Consider the following 15586-nt stretch of genomic DNA (forward strand, 5'->3'; position numbering starts at 1 on the left):
ATACCCACAGGGTGGGCATTTCTTGAGTGGCCCATTTGGCTGCTATGTACCTTTTGACCACCATTGCAGCGATGTGGATGTGTCCTCTCGTGTGCACCCCTTGTACTGTCCCCTAACATGCAAGAGCAATAGCTTAGGATCCCGGGGCACTGTGTGGCCTAATATTCTGGTTAATAGTCACATAACTTTACCCCACAACTCCGTCACTCTGGGGTATTCCCAGATCAGATGGTAGAAGGTGTCCTCCTCGCTTTGACATTTGGGGCATCTATCAGTGTCTATTCTCCCCATTTTGAACAATCTGTCTCTCGCATAATATATTCTGTGTAGAAAATTGTACTGAATCAATCGCATTCTGGAGGATATATTGACCTCTCTGTACGCTCCCAGTGCTTCCATCCAGTCCTCACTCTCCAGCATCCCCACATCGCTTTCCCAGCTGACCTTCAACATCGCCCGGACACATGAGATTTGAGGTTTGTGTGACATGGCTCTGTCCCCCCGAACAACCACTCGTTTTTTGCCACCAACTGAGCAGCCCAATAATACTTTTTAATGTCCCGTACGCCCAGTCCGCCATCCCACACTGATCTGATCAGGATTTTACATGTGATCCGCAGCCTCTGGTTGCCCTATTGGATTCCCCGGATCAGTACATTAATCGCATCAAATCGGTATCTTTACTGACGTGTTCTTCAGGATGCACAAAAGCCTTCCTAGGAGTGTCACCGGCAGGGTTGCCCAGTGTTTGCAATCTGCCTGCAGCCGGTTAAGTACTGGGACCAGGTTGCTTTAGATAAATCTTGTTTCATCCCGTTGTATCAAAATTCCCAGAAATTAAACCCTTCTTTTTCTATCCTAACTGGACATCCCCACTGTATTGCATCATCACCCCCTTGTATGGCCAGTAGTACCGATTTCTCACAGTTAATCTTAAATCCATAGTACCATCCAAATGTGCTCAGCGTTTTTATCATTCTTTGGCTAGATCTCTCAGGATTCCCACCATATATAGCAAGATCCTCTGCTTGGAGTGACATTAAATCCCCACAATCATCCGGCCACCCAAACCCTGGAATCAGTGGGTCCGACCTAATTCTTTCAGGCTAGTGGTTCGATCACCAGAAGGAACAGAAAGGGGCCAGAGGCCATCCCTGTCGGGTACCGCTGTGAAGGCGGAAGGTCTGGGTCACATAGCCATTGGTTCTGACTCTTGCCAGTGGTCATTCGTAAAGAAATTGAACCCATTCTAAAAAAGCTGGACCCAGTCCCGCCCTTTTCATTGCTGCCCAGAGAAAGCTCCAACCCACCGAGTCGAAGGCCTTCTCTGAGTCCAATGCCATAACCGCATGGTGACCCTCTAGCGTGTCTGCCATTGCAATGCAGTGTGCAGGATCTGCAAATTCATCTATGTTGCCGCCCAGCCATAAAACCACACTGATCCCAGTGTATCAGTTTGCCGATGACTCTCGCCAGTCTATTGACCAATACCTTTGCTAGTACCTTTGGCTCCCAGTTCAGCAAGGAGATAGGTCGGTAAGCGGAGCACTCGTCTGGGGGCTTTCCCTTTTCATAAATGACCACTATTGTGGCTGTCCTCACATCCCTGGGGAGTTCCCCCTCTCTTGACTGTCTAGCAACATGCCCAGCATGTGCTTTTGTACCTTGTTTCCCAATAAATTTCCAAAACTCCACCGGTACACCATTAGGCCCAGGTGTTTTGCTTGATTGCAAACCCTTCACAGCCTCCTGTATTTCTTCCAGAGTTATGTCTCTCTCTAGGTCTTGCCTTGATTGTGCATGCAACGTCCGTAGCATGAGGTTCTCTAGATAACTATCTCAGGTGTTGTGGTTCCTGCCACTTCTGCATACAGTGCTTGGTAGTACTCCACAAATGCCTGAGCAATGTGCTCCCCATCCACGCATACCTCCCCTCTACCAGTATGTATGGACCTCAACCATCGGGATCCTTCCTCTCGTTTTTCTAGCCAGACCAAAATTTGTTCCCCTCTATTTCCTAATTTGTACACCCTAGCCCTTTTGTGCCAATATGCCTGTCTCACATAGTTTGTCAAGGACACTTTATACTTCAACATCTATATTGGGGAACTGGTTTCCCCTAACCTTAGCATATAACACTATGTTGTATACACAACAAACCTGTTCTATAGCACACCCAATTGTAAGCAAACAACACATGAGTGAATATATAAATAATTATTTTATTTCGTTCATTAGAATTCATACACAAGTCTGTTCATCTCTGTGACAAATTCTGATCAAGTCACTTATTACTAACCCCCAGTCACAATATGTGTTCTTTTTGTGTAGTCTTTAGTATGAATTCTAATGAATGAAATAAAATAATTGTTTATATATTCACTCATGTGTTATTTTCTGACAATTGGGTAAGCTATAGAAGGTTTTGCTGTGTAAACAACTTTGTGTTAAATGCCAAGGTAGGGGTAACCAGTTTCCCAATATAGTTGTTGTATCCAATGTCTCTTCCCAATTTGAAGCTGGTACCCTGTAAAAAAAAAAAGGGAAGTGCCCATGTTAATGAACACTTTATACTTCCCCATGGCTTTCATCCAGGCCCCCTTCAATTCAGTCGACCTGGATTCTGTATAGTCCTTTTCGGTCTCTCCGACTTCCTCTTCCAAGGCCCTTATTTCTTCCCTCATGCCTCTTCCATACGCCCCAATAGCCGCCTGTGCCTATCCTCTGGTCACTATTTATAAGCCTCCCATTTGGTGGTGAGGCTGTCGACTGTGCCCTCATAGAGCTCAAAGCATTTGTCTGTGTCTTCTACAAGTACCTTCCATATTTCATCTATTCCTATATAGTAAACGCTTAATCTCCATTCTCCTTGTCTCCTAACTTCTTTCCTTTTAATTTTATGGTACCACAGTGAGCGGTGTGAGAGTCCCAAGACCAAAGAGTTTGCCTCAATCACCCTTCCCGCCAACGTGCACAGGACTATCAGGTAGTCTAATTTGGACATGGAGTTTTCCGCTCCTGAGTGAAACGAGTAATGCCTGTCATCCGTGTGAAGGTCTCGTCAGGTATCTCGGAGCCCTGTCATGCCCACAAATGTTGCCAGCCTCATGGGCCCTATCCTGGAGGGTGGGGGGGGGGTATCTGTGCCCCTTGGACCACTTATCCATTGCCCTGTCCAAGGTATCATTGAAGTCTCCTCCCACAATGGTCAGGTCTGCCACTTGTTTTGTCAGTAGTGCCTGTATCACATCTAATATTTATGCTTGCAATGGTGGGGGAGCATATAAATGCATGATTGACATAGTTCTCCAGTTACCACTATGTAACATCCTTCTCTGTCTCTTACCACCTTGTGTACTTGAAGTGGGAGGGATTTGTGAATCAAAATCGCCACTCCTCTGGAGCCCCTACCATACCTGCCATGTTCCACCATTGTCTACTGGCCCTTACCCCTAAACATACAAGCTGTGCCCATCAGGTGTGTTTCTTGCAACAGGATTATATCTGCTTTTTGTTCTCTGACATATTTCATTCCCAACCCATGCTTAATTTTATCCATTGATAATTGACAATTGATAATTGTTAAGGCCATTGATGTTGCACGTCAGGCACGTGAGTGGCTTATGTTCTCCCATCATCCTTCGGAACAACCTCTTTTCTATGTGGTGGGTTCTGTGCATCACTGTGTGTTTCTGTTTTGGTTCTGTACGTTACGCTTAATAGCAAACCCAAACCTTTCTCAACCCCATGTCCTTACTCCTCCCCTCCCTAACTGTCCCAAAGAACTCCCCCCTTCCCTGCCCTATATTTCACCCCAACCTGAAGCATCTGTAGAGCCCAAGAAAAACAACTACCCATGGTCTTGAACACGAGCCGGGATCTGGAGTAGGGGGCTGTGTGAGTTGGTTGCCAAGGCCCTACTTCCGCGTTTGTGCCTTAGTCAGCTTGTTTGTGCAGTTCCGGGCACCATCTGTGGGTTTCAATATCCAAGACCATTTTTTCCAGTCCATTTGGTCGTTCATACTATGTTGCCTTCTTCGATTTATTGAATATCTGTGGTGTCCTTGCACTCTAGGGTCTCGGTTCTGGGCTGTCGTTCCCGGGTCCTCTTTGGTTCAGTACTCTGAGTCCGATAACCTGTCTCTCCATTGATTGTTTTGGCCCAATCCCACTCCTCAGCAGACTTTGGAAAGAAGCACACACCCTGTGTGATGCATACTCTCAGGGTAGCTTGAAACATCATAGCATATTTAACTTCCTTGTCCCTGAGCTTTGTCAGGACTGCATCAAAGGACTGTCTCACCTTTTGAACTTCTTTTGTAAGGTCTGGTAGATGGCAGCCACTGCTTTGTTGTCCTCCAGTAGCCCCTTCTTTCTCACCATTTGTAGGATGACATCTCTGTCTCAGTGATTAAGTAGCCTGGGGACATTTTGTTGGGGCGGGGCTCCCGGGGGTGGTTGCCTTCCTGGGACCCTATGGGCTCATTCAATTGAGAAGTATATTGATAGTCCCTGTGGGGCCATCCAACCCTGGATCCATTTCTGAAGGTACAGCTGGATGGAGGGTCCATCTTCTTTTTCGGACAGGCCATTAAGACTGTTAGGCACAATTTGATGCAGTACCCTTTGGGTGCATTACAACAACCCTGACCTTCTGGCAATAGGAACCCAACCTTTGGTATAAGTCTGTACTACACAGGTTGGTAGTGTGTTGAGCAGCCAGGCTTATCTCAAGAGGGGTCAATGTGAGCTGTCGGGGAGTTCCAAAAAGATTCACAGTTGCTAGTATTCAAATAAACACTTACACACAAGGTTTCTTGAATAAACAATTATTAAGTTATTTATCAGTCAGTTAGAATAAGCCTTCTTCAGAAGGGAGCAATATAAAAGCAACACACAAATACACTTCAGAACTACACACTCTTAGTTTCTAAATCAGTAAAGACCTTTTGGGATGGCCCACAGTCACAACCTACACCCTCAGGTGACTTCAATAGCTAGGGTGCTGGGGACATTAATAACTTACTGTTTACATTTAGAATACTCTTAGAACTTGGTCAAGGGAAAAGGTTATTAGAACAAACAAGAGACCACACATATTCTTAAGCAGGCAAATACTTTTGGATCCCCTAAGCAGAGTCATTCAGTACAACAGGTTAAGCCAAAGTAAATGGGCAAAATGTTATGTGACCTGAAGCACTTCTGATAGGTAAGTAGAAAAGTCTTTGCTGAATGTTTTAGAAGTCTTTGAAGAAAAGAAGAATCAATGTAGGGCCGCAAGCTGTTTAGGCTTGTGAGTAGTAGAAATGCAAGCAACTCTACAATAAGAGGTAAGTCCTCCCAGACTTTACAATACCTTTGGATTGAAGAACAAGTGCAGCAGATGACTTCTGTTCCTGTTTAGCTCTGCAGCTCTCACTGTTCCTGGGCCTCAGGCATGGGGACAGGAGGGAGGACTTCTGGGGACTCCTGCACTACAATGGGACGGCCACCGCTCACAACCGGCAATCTTCGAACAAGTGGCACGTCAGTGTTTCAGCTCCTCGCGACTACTGCGAATAGCAACACAGCGTTTTCTGGCTGTCGAGATGGACTCTTCCTGCTTCTGGGGTCCTCCACACTGTTGAGGGGGCTCAGGCTTGGTCAGTCCTGCTTCCTGGGAGTCTGGAGGATCTTCCTGGAGCTCTTGGCCAACTTAAAAGCAACGCACACAGTCTGGTGTTCCTCTCCCTGGCGTATCGGTTTCCAGCAGCAACTCTGTGGAAATGCAACCAGCTCCAAGATGGATGTCCAGTTGGCTTACTTTGGAGTTGATTGGTCCCACCATCTCAAAGGGAGAAGTTGTCCTTGCAGGGGCTTCTCTGTCGATACGAATTTGGATTTTCAGCACAGCAGCAAGGCTTCACCGGGCAAACCAATGGCCCAGGAGTTGCAGCAGGCGTCCTCTTCAAGTTCTTCTTCGGTTCCTTCTTCCAGTGGTCGACTCTGCCTTCCAAGCCAAAAACCTCGCCTTTTATTCAGTTCTCTCCCATTCATTACACCCTAGCTGTCAGTCACTCAGCAGGGTGGCTGTCCTTGCCGCACAGTCAGCCGGCCATTCACTGCAGAGTGCATTTGGGTCTTCTAGGAGACTACGCACAGGGAGTTTCGGGCACTTCCCTCACTTCCTGCCCCCATCATACACCCTGGAGCCAGAGGTGAAGGAATAGCTGCTACTGAGTCAGGGCAAACCGTACAAAGGGACCAAACCTTGTGTGGCGCGTAGAGTAAGTCTCAAGAAGGACCTTTCCACAAAGAAATGACGAAAAAGAAGACCGGGCCATTTTGACAAAAATGGCACCCTTGGGTGCTTTACTGGAGCGGCATACACGGTTCCTAGTGATTACATCGAATGCAAAAGCATTGAATGCAAAACCATTGGAAAAAAATGCATCGAAAAAATTCATTTTCAAAAAAATACATTTCATGGGGGATCCCTCCAACCCCTGTTTTTATACCCCTTAAAACCCATTATAGTAAAAAAAAACTTTGCCTACTAAAAAAATGCATTTTTTGATGCATTTTTTTCGATGCTTTTGCATTCGATACTATGTATTTGATGCAATGCCTGGATACCGCGAACGCAGCCCACAGTAAATGCACACCACGATAGTTAAAAGTAAACCACTGCCACCTGCCATTCAGTGAGGAAGGGGTAACATAAAATTGTTACCTGAGAAGCTAGACAAAGGGGATACTAAGTAACCCCTCCAGCACCCTATTGTAAGATAGTCTGTGCTGAGTCTAGAAAGTTACAAATGTGAGGAAAGTCAATTTCACTTTACTGCTCTAGAAAACAGTAGTTTATCCCAGAGAAGGTATTTAAAGCGTGGGGAAATGTGAAAGACTTCCCTGTGCCACTGCACTGAAGGTGCTGTGTGACACAATGTAAAAGATTATTCCTATCGAGTTTGTTAGAATCCGCAACCAAAAGAAATCACATTAAAATACATGAGAGAGTGGGAAAAAGGGGTCTCACTCTCTCCAGGTTAATCAAGTCCTCACAATCCAGCAAACTTGCTGAGGGTCTTTAAGGTGGAGGGAATTAGCATATTTCTGAGAATTCTCCCTAACAAAGACGCAGGTTATTTCTGATGGATCTTCCCTCTGCATCTTCCATCTTGCTTTCCAGTTGTTCTGTCCTTTTCAGCACAGTCTGCATTTTTCTCTGTAGGGGAGTAATGATATCTTTGATTGTCGAGATGCAACCTTCAGCTTCTAGTACCATGGAGGTTAGGTTTTGGAGGTCTTGCCTCAGGAGCCCCACATCTATACCCACAGAGTCAATTCTCTGTTCTAATGGTGACTTGGCATCCTGAATCACCCTCAGGATGTCCTGTGTTGCCCTTGAGTTTCCATCGCTCTTTACCATGACTTCTCCTGGCCGTGGTGTTTCTGGCGTGGGTTTCCCTGACGCAGCCCCATGGTTTATGCGTCTATCTTTGGTTGCCTGGATTCTTTGATTTTTCCTTGTTGTTGGTCATCTCCACAATTCTCTCTGCCCCTGGTCCCCACAGGCTGCTATGTGGTGTTGTATTTCTGTCCAGTATACAGATTTCTTGTATTATTAACTGCTGTGCTCTTGCCCCCAAAAGACTGCGATTATCTGCTGGTATTGGCGCCTCTGTTGGGCCTTGCAGTGGCCAGTGGGGCGCAGATCCTTTACTGTGATTTCCCCCTCTTTGGAAACAGGTATATTTTTGCAGGGTATGTTGGGACTTTTGTTCAGTGCTGCTTCATTTCACCCATGCCAGTACCAGACTCACAGTCTCTGGATCCCCTGGGTGTCCCAGCCTGTGTGCTGGTGCTACGGAGGGCTCCCCTCCCCTCAGTGTGCCTGTGTCATGTGGTCACAGCGCCCACAGCTCTTTTATAGTTCTTAATGCAGTCATGTTCATTTATTTCTTCATTCTGCTCCCCTGACCCTGAGAGGCTACGATGCTGGTGTTTCAGTTCAGGCATTGGGACAGGAGTTGCAGGGTTTCCTTTCCCCCTTCTGAGGGTATGTGGTAGAGCTAGTCTGGGGGGGCTGAGTCCATGGGGTGCCTTCTATGTGGCACCTCAGGCCACTCCGTTGCAGCTCTATGCCCCTTAGTTGTCACTTCGCTCTCCTGTAGTTGCTTTCTTGCTGTTCCGCCAGGCTCAGCCCAGCTTCTGAAATTGTAATGTCCGCGTGTGGGCCATTGCAGTGTATCTTTCCCTCTGGCGCCGTCTGCGGCACAGGGAATCCGAGATATCAGGGCAACGGGTGTCTTGTCCAGTGTCTTGCAAGTCCTTTAGTGGTTGTGTGCTGTCTTCAGGGCCCTCCCGGCTCTGTCACTGACTAAAGCTCCCTGGGGTGTGTTATGTCTTGTAAGCCGCCGCTGCAGCCCATATCACCTTCTATCAGCGCCCGGAGGCGGTATCGCCAGAGAACGTTCCCTGCTGCTCGGCTAGTCGTCAGCTACCATTTTCACGCCTCGACCACTCGACTTTGCGTCTTGCTGGACTCTCAAGATTCTTCCGCTTCTTGGGCCTCCGTTTCACCAAACTTCACCTGACTCGGTAGCAGCTATTCCTTCATCTCTGCTGGTCTTTTGGTGGGCCAGAACTGATTATAAGTGCAGTTTTGGTGCCGTTCGATGCGGTTTCGGGGCAGATTGACGCGAAATGCTATAACCGCATTCTCCATGCAACAGTGCCCCCCTTGACACTATTTCTTATTGCATTTAAACTAAAACCACACATATGTTTTTAAAGACACTGAACACAGAACATATAAGACCCCACAACATGTACCGTTTTCAGTTCTGATGTCTGGTCCCCACGGTCACATATTAAACAATTCTGAATTTCGTTTTTAAATGCCCCCTTCCCATTAGGGGATTTTTTTGTGGGCAAAAATATATAAGTGATCCAAATTACTTTCAAAGTCTATATCCTTATTCACACTTGGAAAGACGGTGAAGATTTCGAATTTCCCGAAGATCTCCCCACTGTCCGTTGGCTATGTGGGAATTAATTCAATTATTAATTTACAAGAAATACTAGGGATCTACTTCTGTATGCCCACTGCATTAATAGAAGGAAGATACTAATTTAAACAGATCCCCACAAATGGTTTGTTCTTTTGGGCTTATGTACTTACTTTAAATCTCTCTGGGTTTGTTCACAGGAAAAGAAATCAGGGATTCTGGCTCATCTCAGGGGAAGCAATGGGATCTGGTTATGGGTGGTACTCAAAAGCACGTCTGTCTCTGGTTATGAATGCCCCCCAGTGTTATACTGTCTCCTGGTTCTCTCCAGATCTGAGTCCACCTTTCTTTCTGAAAATGTCATTTTCCCTTTGTCCTTGTCTAACGCTTCTGTCTGATCTTGTCTCACTCCTCTTTCGGCCTGATCCTCTGTTTGTCTGTTGATGAAGATGATCATGAATCCCCCTTTTCCCACTGTCCGTCCAATTTTAAAACCTCCTAATCACACCCCATAATATCTAAATTAGGATGAACTGGCACATTGGCTAATTCATTAATGTATTTGTTCATTTATAAAGCGCACTTAACCCTCGGCATCAAGGCGCTGTTCAAACATTTTACTCACAGTGCTTATTGTTAGACAGGAACCATCCACAGCACAGGGCAGGAAAAGTCAGTTCAAGTGAGATGCAGGCATAAGTTATACACAGCATGAGGCTGGAAATGTCAATGCAGGTGTCATGCCTGCATCATCAGGCTCCTCCTTTACTCTCCCTAAACGTTCATGCTTACCGGCTTCTTCAGCTTTTAGAACAGCTAGGCCCTTTTACACACACTGGAAGCTATCTGGGAGACGTCGTTAATGCGGTCATGTTGGGGCTTCGATCGTGTTAATGTGACTGTTCCTTTCCTACATTACGATCCTGGATCACCTGACCAGCGCCACGTCATCACGCTGGTCCGGTGTGCGTGTACGTCAGCTGATCACATATAATGGGTCAGTTCCTAATCGATGGCGCTTCTGATCGTTTACTTGTGTATTGGATCCTGGAGCCTGCATCTGCTGCTTTCGTGCAAGATGCTCTATTTCCATCTTCCTCCCTCCACACAGGGTTTTGCTCTTCCGCGTTCCTCGCGGCACCCCGTCTCCCGCTCTGTTCCTTTACAGAGTCTCCGCCGGGCTCCTGACTCGGCATTCGCCAACACACCGCTCCATTTACATACGGAGCAACCAGCGCTTCCGCGTTCCTACGCGACATCCTGCATTTCCGCTCTGTTCTTCACAGAGCCTCTGCTGGGCTCCCGATTCGGCATTCACCAACACGCCGCTCCATTTCCTTACGGAGCAAACAGCGCTTCCGGGTTCCTACGCGGCGTCCTGCATTTCCACTCTGTTCTTCACAGAGCCTCCGCTGGGCTCCCGATTCGGCGTTCACCAACACGCCGCTCCACATCCATATCAGCTGATACCACAAGACTACTACCAACCTCTTACGGTGTCACCATTACCTACACTACAAAGATAATAGTTTCTGAAGTGTCTAGAACTTAGTATTTGCTGAACTGGATTCTTCCACTATCAAAAGGGCATCCCTTCCTGGATCAAGAGTCTTCACCTATTTAGCATATTAAATAGTGCACTGGACCTTGGACGCTTTCCTGTGTGCACCAACCCGGTACTAGTGCGGCCCTCGTTTCGTACGGGTTAGTTTCCTCACTTACCCTTCCTTGTCGTTGTTTTTCCTGGAATTCTGGATTCCTCGGACATCGTTGGACTACTAGTGGCTGTGCTAAAGGTTAGTGTATAACAGATAGGTTTACCGTGCTGTCCACTTATCTTCATTCCATCCTGATACATGTTTCTCTATTAACAGCTTGGTGAAACTTGGTCCTGTTACGCCCTTCCCACTGATTACTCTCTCTGACTGTAGAATATTACCAGTCAAAGGGTGACATTAGTTGGAAGGTTTCTCTTGACTGCTCTACGGTCTACCTCTACCCTCAGTCAGTTGGGAGAAGACGTTGCGTGTATCCTTTACAGTTATCAGTCTGTATCCTTTATAAAATAACTAAGGCATTGTATTCAGTATCCTGTGTGTTCCTAATCAAGAATAACTGTGATATAACAGCAGGTGAGTTACAGGCATAGGTTATACACAGCCCAAGCTGGAACATTCAAATTCAGGTGAGTTGCAGGCATAAGTTATACACAGCCTAAGGCTGGAATAGTCAATTCAGGTGAATTACAGGCATACGTTATGCATAGCATAAAGCTTGTGAGTTACAGGCTTAAGTTACACACAGCACAAGACAGGGGTAGTCAATTTAGTCAGTTCAGATGAGTTGCAGGCCTAGGTTATACACAGTAAAAGGCTAGAATAGTTATTCAGTTTAGTTGTAGGCATACGTTATAAGGATTATAATTGGACATTGAATGCTCTCCTCCCTAAATAAGGACCAGCACTTTCAATATGATCGGTTACCAGGTCTTCCGATCCCATTTTTGGGAGTGCTTGCTACAACCATTTCTGAATAACTCGGATATGAATTAAAAAACCTTCAACATGGCACTTTTTCCAATTCACAAATAAGGGTCATAACCCATATATTTCTGAATTAGTCTGATCATGCAGATGTCTGATGTCGGCATGTGATTGCATGTGCGAATGGCAGATTTTCGGGATTTTGATGGAGAAAATGTTTCAATCATGAGATTTTACAGACAGGTATCTGATTCAATAATCTACCATATTCCTGACCCTCTGATCCGTAACTTTTTCTGGGAAGTTACAATCACATTTCAGCTGATAACTCTGGTTCCCAAGGTCAAATTGTGAGGGTATTCCTATCAACAAATAGTGCCTTTCATGAGTTTTCCCAAGACACATGAACCATCTTGGTATCCATTAAGGGTCCCCAGTTTATGAACAAACTATGATTCCTCATATAATCCTATGAGACCCTTTTAATTACATGCATACTTTTTCACTTAATTAATAATGCTTTCTGTTCCCGTAACTTTATGCGGATTAGCCATCTGGATTTTGTTGACCTAATCTGCAATAAAACCATTTAATATCTTTCCAAGCTATGGACCTAAAGATGTGCTTTCTCATCTACTTGAGCAGAGGGGTATAACTCTGCCCCCAACTCATGTGACATTCTTCTGTGGCATCTCAACTGTCAGTCAGTCCAGAACCCCACCACAGACTGAATTTAATTTTGACTATTTTAGAATGGTTATAATCCATGGGCTGCAGTTCTGTTTACTCAGTGATCATCATTCACCCCAATACACCTCCTCCTAGGCACAAGCTCTTTTCCCTTGCTGGCTCTACTGAGCTTCAAAGAGGTTGACCAAATGGGTCTATTAAATGTAGGGGGGAGGTGAACATTGCTTGACCTTTGCAATCTCCTGTGGGAAGATTTTCCTTGTTTAAACACAAGTTTTATGTCAGCTCTGATGAACAGAAATGGTGCTTTTTGGCTTGTAATATTTTCTTTACACATGAGCCTGCACCAATTTCTCACATTAAATACAACACATTTTTGTTCATTTTCCCTTCTGCTACGTATGTCAAGATTATTCACAGATTAACAGAGTCACAATCTTTATTGAAATGTGCCTCTGCATCACTTCTGGCACTGGATTTATTTTTCATATAATACTTGTTCTATCGAACTTGCACGATGCAAGGCGTTCTATGTGGCAATTCTCTGTTTTAACAAATCTGCACTTTAGTGCATCTGTCACGTGTAGTGAGAAAAAGGTCGGTAGCCTTTCGGCCTTGTCAATCAAACACAGTGCACAATTACTATATTTTTTTTTCTGAAGACCATATTATAATGTTTGGTAGTTGAGAGGTAAATGCTGGCCTTTGTCTGTTATCCAACAGTTTGCTTTCCCTATTCCTGGACCTTTGGGCCAAACTTAGTATGATGCAGTGCACTGTATCCTGGGGCTGAAAAATAAACGCTGCACGGATAGCAAACACAGCAGAATGGGGGGTGACAGTCTCAGATACACATTCGTGGACGAAACAGTGGGCATTCTTCTTTCTCCCTCACATGGCTCTTTTACACCTCCAGAGATAAGATCATGTTAGAGTTAGCTGCCATAGAAGGATGTAATTAGGCTTTAAGGACCCTGTGTTGGGTCTCCACTTCAACCATAGCCATCCAGTTCCATTCAGCTGCATCAGGGACTCACTTGAGCATCATACAAATGCACCCAGAATCTGTTAGAGACCGCAGGCAGGCAGCTCTTCTTAAAGATGATCTTCTAATAGGAGCACATTGTGGCTGCCATGATAGTCCAGTCTCAATACACTACACTGATGGGATTGTTGATTTCCTCCGCAAATTATTGTTTAACAAACTAATACATGCTGTCCCCTTCTAACCCCTTTGTGTGTAATAGTGTGTTTTTGCCCACTGTATAAGCACCCCATTGTGCCCGTGAGCGAAATAACATTTTAGATCTGTAAGTCAGTAGACTGTGTATAGCCCTTTTGGCTTTGCCTGAGGGTTTATGTTTGCACCTCTGTGTTGGTTAAATAAAGCTGTAAGTGAGATTAAAGTTTAAAGAATTACTGCATGAAGTAATTGTAATTATTTCATGGAGTAATTCTTTATGAGTTTTTCTTAGCTATATACCACATTACAGGTAAAAACTGTTTCTACGGCCCAGTTCAGGCCATCAAAATCCTATAACTATGGGGCATTGGTATCTAACCATGGGCAAGTCCATATGGCAGCATCCCTGCCAAATAAGAGGTTGTACCCCCAGGACCAGAGCCATAGTGGCATAATCTATCTGAACAGGAGCAGCATGACCGGCTCACCCACAGGGTCCTTCATCATCTGCAGGTGCAGGTGAGGCATGCCCGTATACCTTACATTGAGTTATTTGTCCAGCAAGGTTATTATGGGATGCTGCCAATTGCTATTCATATATCTTATGCAGCTTTAGCTGATGTCGGCAAAGGGTTTGTACATGGATCCATGTTTATTCAGGTGGCCTCGAAACGTTGGTACCACAAACTGACGTACCTCACATCCTCTGGAGAAAAGAGAGGAACTGTATACATCACGAAGTTGAAAGAAAAGATAATGGATCAATATCTCCCTTAGAGATATGCAATATGAATAAGGTAAACTGACGAAAAAGAAAATATTACTATCTAAGTGATCAAGATTTAACATCCAGGATGTATAGTGCATTTCAACAAGGATAATCCAAATGACAAATCCAATCAACAAAGTATCAAGTTCCAAATGGTATTGCAAGATAATTAATACTAGTTACCACTGAGTAATTCTACAAAAGACAATCTCTCTCTCTCTCTCTATATATATATATATATATATATATATATATATATATATATATATATATATATATATATATATATATATATATCTCTCTCTCTTTCTCTCTCTCTCCCAGAGATACAATTGGGGAAGAAAGAAAAAGCAGAAAAGTAGACATGAATGGAAATATACAGTTACAGTTACTAGTGAAAGCTGTATCCAAGCACATGTTAAAGCAATAGAAGGAGAACAAAACGATGAACAAACTCCCTAAAATCGTCAGCATTAAAAATGGATATAGCAGCTAGGATGAACGAGTAATTGGAACTGTTTGATTTGTATATGGTGATTACGCTAAAATGATGTATGTCGTTGCAAAAAAGTGGAATTTGTTTATGAGATGGAATACGAGTGAATTTTAATATATGTTCAAATATGTTCTGAATTAATTGTGTTTTATAATTTTATTTTTGTTTTTTGTTTTCTTTACTTTTTCTTTTTTTTATATAAAATGTGTTTTATTAATTAAACTTAATGCACAATAAAATAAAACAAATTGATATTAAATAGCAGTCCATTAACAAGCCAAGGACAAACATCAGAAGCTCATATGAACATGAGAAGGGGAAATCCAAAAGTGTTCTCCAATGATAGCCCGGTCAGTAAAACATGCAGAACATAATATAAAATATTTACGCACACAAAGAATTTTGGTGCACTGAATCAACGAAAGGGAACTGGCATCATAGTGCAAATGAGAACACACCTGAATGGTGTTGGAAAGCAACTACTAGCCAGTAATACATGGTGTGGGCTATGCCCTACCTCCTGGCTCATGTGCAACAGTGGCAGAATCAGATGGGGTGGATCCATCCAGGTTGAATGCCAGTTGACAAGGACACCAGAACGGCATGGGCCTGATAAGAAACGTGTGGCCAAAAAGACAGAGTAGCGTGAAAGTGAAAACAACACTGATCCCTGAAGTAAGGAATTTTGCTGTGTCTGTCATCTGCAGGAAATGACACATATCTGAGCCTATCACATCACTACAGACAAATGGTGGGATTCATTGGGCATGCCTGAATAATGCTTTTTTTGGTGGACCATTAGCACTGTAATCATTTTCTATGGTTCTTTGTAAATATCTGTACATTGATCTAACATGCTCCCTCTCTGTCTCTCTCTCTCTCTCTCTCTCTCTCTCTCTCTCTCTCTCTCTCTGTCTGACAATGACAATGCATTGGATCATTCCTCATCCTGAGGAGTATAAATTCCTCTCT

General features: G+C 44.4%; 1 long non-coding RNA gene across 1 annotated transcript in view; it reads left to right on the plus strand.

Moving 5' to 3' along the window:
- The window catches only part of LOC138452567 (uncharacterized), a 790762-nt gene that overhangs the window by 474537 nt on the left and 300639 nt on the right, over positions 1–15586 (plus strand). The window lies entirely within an intron of this gene.

Source organism: Ambystoma mexicanum, chromosome 4p, assembly GCF_040938575.1.
Source record: "Ambystoma mexicanum isolate Mex_15411 chromosome 4p, UKY_AmexF1_1, whole genome shotgun sequence".
NCBI classification, from domain to species: Eukaryota; Metazoa; Chordata; class Amphibia; order Caudata; family Ambystomatidae; genus Ambystoma; species Ambystoma mexicanum.